Source organism: Hibiscus syriacus, unplaced genomic scaffold (assembly GCF_006381635.1).
Source record: "Hibiscus syriacus cultivar Baekdansim isolate YM2019G1 unplaced genomic scaffold, ASM638163v2 tig00116965_pilon, whole genome shotgun sequence".
Lineage (NCBI taxonomy): Eukaryota > Viridiplantae > Streptophyta > Magnoliopsida > Malvales > Malvaceae > Hibiscus > Hibiscus syriacus.
Window position 1 is genome coordinate 814,500 of NW_024063490.1, and position 8,018 is coordinate 822,517.

Consider the following 8,018-nt stretch of genomic DNA (forward strand, 5'->3'; position numbering starts at 1 on the left):
CGGTCCATCATGAGCTGGACTAACGATCTGAATTTTGGGCACTCTTGTACTTCATGCCCTTATTCGTTGTGGTAACAACAATGGTTACCATCTTTAATCTTTGTTACACGTGATTGAGGTGCAAGAAGCCCCGCTTTTACCATTTGGCTCCATACCCAAGCCAAAGGAGCTTTAACTTTCGAAACACAAGTTTTGATTCTTCTGTTGTTCTTTGTGGTGATTGCATTGATTCCAGTCTCTGGATGATTAGGAAAGGGGTTCTGGGTAACGTTCGGTGCTCCGGAGTTGAAATGGATCCAATTCTTGTTCCGCATTCGCTGCACCAGTCTCTTAAATGTGAGACAATTTTTGATTGAATGCCCCTGTATACCGCCATGATATTTGCAGTGAGCGTTGTCATCAAACCATCTCGGATAAGGGGGCTTTATTGGATCAATAGGGTAAGGCGACACCGTGTGAGTGTCGAAGAGTTGTTAATATAACTCTTTATACGTCACGGAAATGGTATCGAAATGCTCCCTTTCCCTTTCTTTCCTGTTTCTCTCTGAGCTTGGTTAGAAGTACCATATGGTACAGCTGCAGTTGTTTTTGAACTTGAGACCGTAACACCTTTGTTGGCGCTGCAGTTGTTGACATTGTTGATCTCTCGCTCTTTGTTCTTCATGAGAGACTTCTTACTGGAGTCCCCTCCCTCAATTTTTCCTTGTTTTATAGCTAGCTCAACCATCTCACCATCCATAACCAGATCTGAAAAACTTCCTGACGTGATTGCCACCAGGTGCCCAAAGTAAGGTGTTTTTAAGGTTTGTACAAACAACTTTCTAGTTTCCTTTTCATCTAAGGGTGGATGAGCTTGTACAGATAAATCCCTCCATCTCTGTGCGTACTGTCGGAAACTCTCGTTATGCTTCTTCTCCAGGCTCTGCAGCATAACTCGGTCTGGTCTCATATCATTGATATGCTTGTATTGCTATATTGGCTAAGTCTTTCCACATCTTGATATTGCTATAAGAAAGACTTGGCTAAGTCTTTCCACATCTTGATATGAGTTCGGCTAACCTGGTTGTACCACCGGATAGCTGAACCAGACATGCTCTCCTGGAAGTAGTGGATAAGGAGTTGGTCATTTCCCCCATATCCTATCATCTTCCGACAGAACATAGTGATATGGGCTGAAGGGCAGCTGTTCCCGTCGAACTTCTCTAACTCTGGGACTTTAAATTTTGGTGGAAGCACTAAATCAAGAACCAAGCTTAATTCCATTGCATCCACCCCATAATAATCATGGTCCCCATGGACCATCTTTATTTGATCTTCTAGCATCCTGATCTTCTCTTCCATCTTCTTTGCCTTATACTCTTCGTCAAAATCCGGGATAGGGCAGTCGTCCGGATGAATGTCAGGATTAGTTGTAGAAGTTTGTATATTTACACCCAATACAGCTTTCCCTTTGGTAGCTGATGAGTCTCCTTGTAGTCCAGGCGAAATAACCACCTGTGGGGTCGGTGGTATGGTTACCCCCTCAGACGCACCTACTCCGAGTGCACTTGCCTATTGTTGTAAACCAGACAACTTAGCCACGATTTGGTCGACTAAGGACTCCTGGCTTTTCGTTATGGAATCCAAGGTACTCTTACTGTTCTGGGCCATTTTGTCCTCATACTCTTTCTGCAGTTTTGCCATGTTTTCCTCAATATTTTCGATTCTGCCTTCCATTTGTTTCTTCTTTACTCGAGTATTGTGCAGATGATGATCTAATGCTTGCGGTGGTAAACGTGGTGTCTGAGACATGTTCTATTAGTTAATATGAATATAAAAACATGAAAAATATAAAAAATAAACATGAAGTATAAAATGCGAAGTATGAAATGTATGATGTATGCAATTTGGAGGCATTGATCCAGAAAAAGTGTCCATTATTATAAATAATCCTTATTCAGACAAAAATGTTTTATCTTTTAAGAGACATAAAAATAATAAAAGGTACATCCGGACTAAATCCTCTAGACCCAGAACAGCTTCAAGTAGGTTGACAAGTCTTCTATCTTCATCTTTCACTGGTTGAATGCCTCATCGAACCACTCCAGCTTCATGTGCTAGGCCGTGTACATGACGGGATGCCTTCTGTACTTGATCCAAAAAATCTCGGATGACTGCGTCTCTGGCCTTCACCCTTTGTTGTACTTGCTCCCAATGGAAATGCCACTGTAAACCTTTATTGAAAGGTACTATCTGAAGCTCGTTCGCTTGTTTCTTGAACCCATCTACAATAGCTTCTAACTCAGCTATTTTCTTTCCATCCTTTTCATGTTGTTTCTCTAGATCGGTCACCAAGATTCTCAAGTATTGGTTCTAATGTTGACTGTCTGCTAAGCGCCTCTGAGCAGTCTACAATTGTTCCTTCCAAGCTCTTTCATCCGGCCCCTCGAACTTCCTTTTCAGACTGTGAGCTTCGTCTTTCCAGTATTTAGAGGTTACTTTCAACTTGGAGTTGTCCTTAACTTTATCTTGATACACCTTTCTCAAGTCTTCGAGCTTAAATATGTTCTCTTTCTAGTTTGTTTGCTCTATATTTCTAAGAGTCGGCTTCTAACTTCCACTAATAACGTTCAGCTTCAAGTTCTTTTACCCTCTGCTTCAGCTCATTGTTTACAGCTTCGAACTCTGCCTTGGCTATCTCAAGCTCATAAGGAACAGGCCTGAGATGTTCCTCCATGGTCCGGATGTCTTCACAGTTTGGCACCGGGATGCTGTCATTTTTTTTTCAATCTTCGCCACTCCACATAATCTGGAGTAAGCATGTCTCTAGCAGCCACAACATCCATTCGAAATACTTTCTTCCATGAGTCGGCTACCTCTTTGATCATCTTCTTATAGTTATCACCATGGTACACAAACTCTTATGCAGATAATCCGTATGTAGCCAGGACAAATTGACGTGCCCCATACTGTCTGAGAACCAAAAGCGGAGAATATCCAACTCTACCCCAAAGTCCAAGTAGAGTCATAGTATCACAATCCCCACACCGAAAAAGAACGTCACCGAGGAACAACCAGGGGACTCTCCAAGTAATATCCCAATCCTGAAGATGTGTAAAGACTTTCATCCACTTTTCCTTTAAAGCACCTTCATGCCATTTCCTAGTGATGAATTCTCCCAAAGGTGAATAGGTAGTGCTGAATTGGCGATAGGCAACCCTATTAGTCTTCCAGAAATGGTTGTGAATCCATACTTGAAGGAGCTGAACACACCCAATGAACCTTCATCCGCCAATTCTTCGATAATGGTTAAGGGATCGAAAGGTCTCAGCTAAGATGGTCGATGCTGGGTTGACTCGTTTCGAAAGTTATTCAAACAACTCCACCACGACTACGTCAATGCACCCCAAAGCCTTCAGAAAGATAATCAAACCGTACAGACCCAGTGCAAACAGGTCTATAGTCTTTCACCCATCAGGGTGGTTCTTCATTAGTTGCTTTATGTGGATCTATTCAATTCCTTCCCCGTTGCCTCTGCGCTGAGTCCTATCAATTACCCATTTCTCGTCTACGCCTGCAACTTTAGCCAATGCATTATTGAAAGACTGACTTTTAATGTGTTTAATGTAGGCTTTCTCCAGTTTGATGTATTCATAGTGTAGTAGTGTAGTGTACTCCTCGATAGTGGGCACCATGTCCTCCTGGTTAAAAGTGAAGCAACTGTATCCCGGGTTCCAGAATTGAACCAAGGATCTGATTAAGGGCTCATCAGTCTTAACATGAAGTAAAAGTTCAATGTCACCGTATCGTTAGCTGAACTTCTATTTCTGATCATTCTTCCAACCGTCTCAGATGTCTCGAAGCTCTTGCACATTGTTCTGTTTTAGGCTGAATGAGGCGTAGTTAACTAGCTCTGACATATAGTTTCCTTGAAGATTGTCTCCCTTTTCCTTTTGAGTCTTCTCGAACCATAGTCGTACCTCGGGGTTTTTAATCTCATGTATTACAACACCTTTGTCCATTAGTTCAGATTATTTTGTGTGTAACAAATACCTTTTAGGGATCAATAGCCTATTGATATGATGTAAATGCTAAAAACAAACACAAAGGCAAAAAAGTTAGTAAAATAAAAATAAATAAATAAATAAATAATGACGAAAGGAAAAAAATAAAAACATGGTTAGGGTAAAAATATCCTAGGTTTTGGAATGTAGTTTCGGGGCAGGCTCTATTTCTCCATAGTCTCTCGGTTTAGGTTCTAAAAAACGGTACCTGAGTTCTCCTTGCCGGTGCCCCCTTGGGCTTGCCAGACCCTTAGTCCTAAACCCATCACAGGCTTGTGTGGACTAAGTTAAACTCGAGAGGACATATTCCCTTATGCCCATACGGAGAATAAATTCACATGAAGGCATAAGGTATGTGAATCCCGAAGGCTACTTGCTAGGCCTATACGGTGAATAAATTCACACGAAGGCGTCGCTTTCACCCGCACTTAAAAACGGGTTAAGAGCTCGGGTTTAGAGCCTTAAGTGAAAAATGAGTTTAGAATGCTGAAATCATTAGAAAACGGTTAGTACAACTATTTACTCAAAAATATAATCAAAAGTAAGCAATAAGGATTGAAATGTTACCTTAAAATTTAAACTAACCCTTTTCGTTAAAAAGACCACTGAAAATTACCTTAGCCTGACTCACTTGCCTGTGTCCCCAGCGGAGTCGCCAAGCTATCAAAACCGTCTTTCGGTTGGGCCCGGAATTGGGCTTCGACTTAAGAAAATGGGTTAGGAGTCATCACCTATGATTTATTTAGAAATAAATAGGTCGACCGGATACCTTATTTCTTACCTGATCTGTGTCTTACCAGTGATATGTCAGATTCGAGAGTCAATTATGGTCAAGGAAGGATTAGCACCCTCGAACTGCCCTTTCGGTACTATGTAATTTCCAGTTGTCTTAAATAAGAAAGTTGTAAATTTAAATCAAAAGGTAAAGTGACGATCCAAATTACTTATCCTTGATGGATTTGAAAATGCATCCTTAAAAAGTTATGAGTAGTGTTAGGTAAAGTAAAATAAATTAAATTGGCTAGCTGAAATCAAGTAACAAGAAAGCGATAATAGGTAAACAAATAAAAAGGAAAATAGATAACAAAAAAATTAACGCACAACTTAAAACAAGTAAGTATAAAGAATAATAATAATCCTAATAAAATAAATACGTTATGAAAAAAATGAAAACCAAACAAAATTAATTAAAAAATGGTAATTAAATAGAATAGGAAACAGAACAATAATAAAACATATGTATAGAAAAGAAAAAAACAAATGAAGGAAACCATATATAGAATAAAAAGATAAAATGAATGGAAAACTAAAAATATGTACATATATAGTACGAAGTAAATAACAAATAAAATCTAAAAAAATAGTATTATAATAGACGTATAGATAAAATGCTAATGGTATACATATGTATATATAATGGTAAAATACAATAGAAAAATAATTAAACAAAGATAATTAGAATATAAGTGTAATAATAAAAAGTTTATAAATAAACTATTAAAAAAATATACATATAAAACAAGATATATATAACATAACAGAATTCAAATAAAAATAATTAATATAATATATAATAATACGAATAACAAAAGGAAATAAATAAAAATATGTATATAGTAAATAAAGGACTGATATGAAAGAAAAGACAAAATTGGCGCCAAATTTGGAAAATGATTTGCTTTAGAGTTGCAAATTAGGGGTGAAATGGAAGTTTTAAATAACAAGGGGACCAAAGGCGCGGTTTACCCTTCTTTAAAGCCAAAACACGCGGGTCTAGCATCTCTTGGGTCGGGTCATCGGGGCTAATGGGCTTAAGATATAAGCCAAAATTTTTTTAAAAATTTCATTTCCTCTCTTCTCTCAAACAAAAACGCCCATCCCTACTTATTTCTCTCTCAATTGTTCTTGTGTTCTTGAAGAACACATGAACGCTGCCGCTCATCCCAGATTCCAGCCACCGTTGCAGCCTCGCCGGCCGCCGTTCATCGACGGCAAAAATCGATTTTATTTTTGTTTTACAAAGCTTTTCTTCTCAGTTTTTTGAAAATCAAAAATAAATTTTAAAAAATAGGCATCCAGGGTGTGTAGATCTAAGAAGATCTCTCGAAAAAACACCCTCTGTTCATCGACCAAGAATGATTTTTTTGGGTTCAAACTCAAAGAAATATCAACATACAAGTCATAAGAAATCGAAGGCAAGGTAAAAACAAAAGACTACTTTTATTTCTTTTCGAACTTGTTACAAATGCTTCGAAAGCACTCTCTTTTTTTGCTCGTATTTTCCTGGTATTTGTGCGTAATACTTGTGTGAAATTCTCTCTGATCTCTCCTCTGTGTATTCGTGAAATTTGTGTGTGTGAGTGTTGATTTATTTATAGTACAAATAATGCTACTTTAGAGGTTGAATCCGAGTAAAATACTAATGTCCCGGTTGTTGTTTGTTAGCCGAGATTTTTGTGCCGGAGGGTTCAGAGGGTTGAAGCGTGTTGGTTGGAGTCCCATATGTTCACGATCATGGATGGTTGCCGAGAAGCACGGGGGATAGGCATACAAGCTGTGATGTCCTCGGGTAAGCGGCGCTGGATGAGATTGAGAGAGGGAAAGCGGCACTAGGGTTTCTAGAAACCCTGAGTCTACACTGGGTCACATGTTGGGTCTGGGCCATCTGTTGTTGGGCCTATAAATGTAAAATAAAACCCAAATTAATAAAAATATATATTTATTATATAATATAGTTTATAAATAAAATATTTATTATATAATATCAATGGTCAAAATGTCTTGTCTTCACTAAGCATCTAAATCTAATGATATAAACAAATGAGAAATGTGCTAGGCAAATTGTATGAACAGATGAAAACTATTTGCTGAGGTAAGAAATGCTTGAAGTGAAGTAAGCAGATAATTTTTGTCGTGGCAAGAAAAATATGCAAGAGAAAACAAATAAAAATTGCTAAGGCAAAAACTAATTGCAAGTGTAGGTAAATAAAATTTTATAATGTGAAAATGTTCGAGGTCTGAATATATACAAACAACTTCACACAGTCAGACTTCTAACGGAGCGCTTATGTTAGATTTGCTACGGCGAAAAATTATTCTTTACCCAGGATGAACTATGTATGATATTCCTATGTTTCCTGACAGGATTTACTAAAGTGTTCCTATGCTATCTCTAGTAAGGAACCTGATACAACCATTGCCATGAAAATACCTCTCATCGTAAACAGTGACCCTAGCCTATCGATTGAGTACAACCATTTTTAATTGCATAAAACTCTCTCCTTATCTCTAAGGAAGATTAAAACCTCACCATCCCGGATTAGTTCCCATGTTCACGTAAATCTAACCTAACTCTCTCGATACTAGGTATCAACTCCTAGAAAAACGGTTATGTTTAAAAAATTCTTATAAATACTAGGAATATTATGTGCGGAACCAAATAATCTCTCAAAAGCACTTACAATGCTAAGGCATAAGATTAAAATAGTGAACAAAGCAAAAATAAACATAAATATACTTAATGATCCAATAAACATAAAATAAAGTATCATCCAAACATCTCCAACACCAAATAAAACAGTTCATGGTGTAGGTAAAATCATCCCAAAATATTCATTAAGTACAAGCTCTTAAAAGATAACAAATGAAGAACAAGGAGAAAGAAACTCCCCAAAAAAGTTGTTACCGTGACATCAGACCATCACCATGACTGTTCCAGCACGCTAGCCTTTCTCGAGGGCCTAGTCACTACTCCAGAAAAGCCTGACTATGGAGGAAACCAAGGAAAGATGAGAAGGGGAATGGTGGAGAAGAAGGTGTTGTATCCGCCTTTTCCAAAGCTTTACGGTAGGTAAGATTTGGATTCTCTAAAATTGTGGGCATAATAAGCTATTTATAATGGGGAATTTCTATGGTTTAGTGCCCTTGAAATTTCCCCAAATACCCTTGAATTCATTCCCGTTTCGTGAATAATAT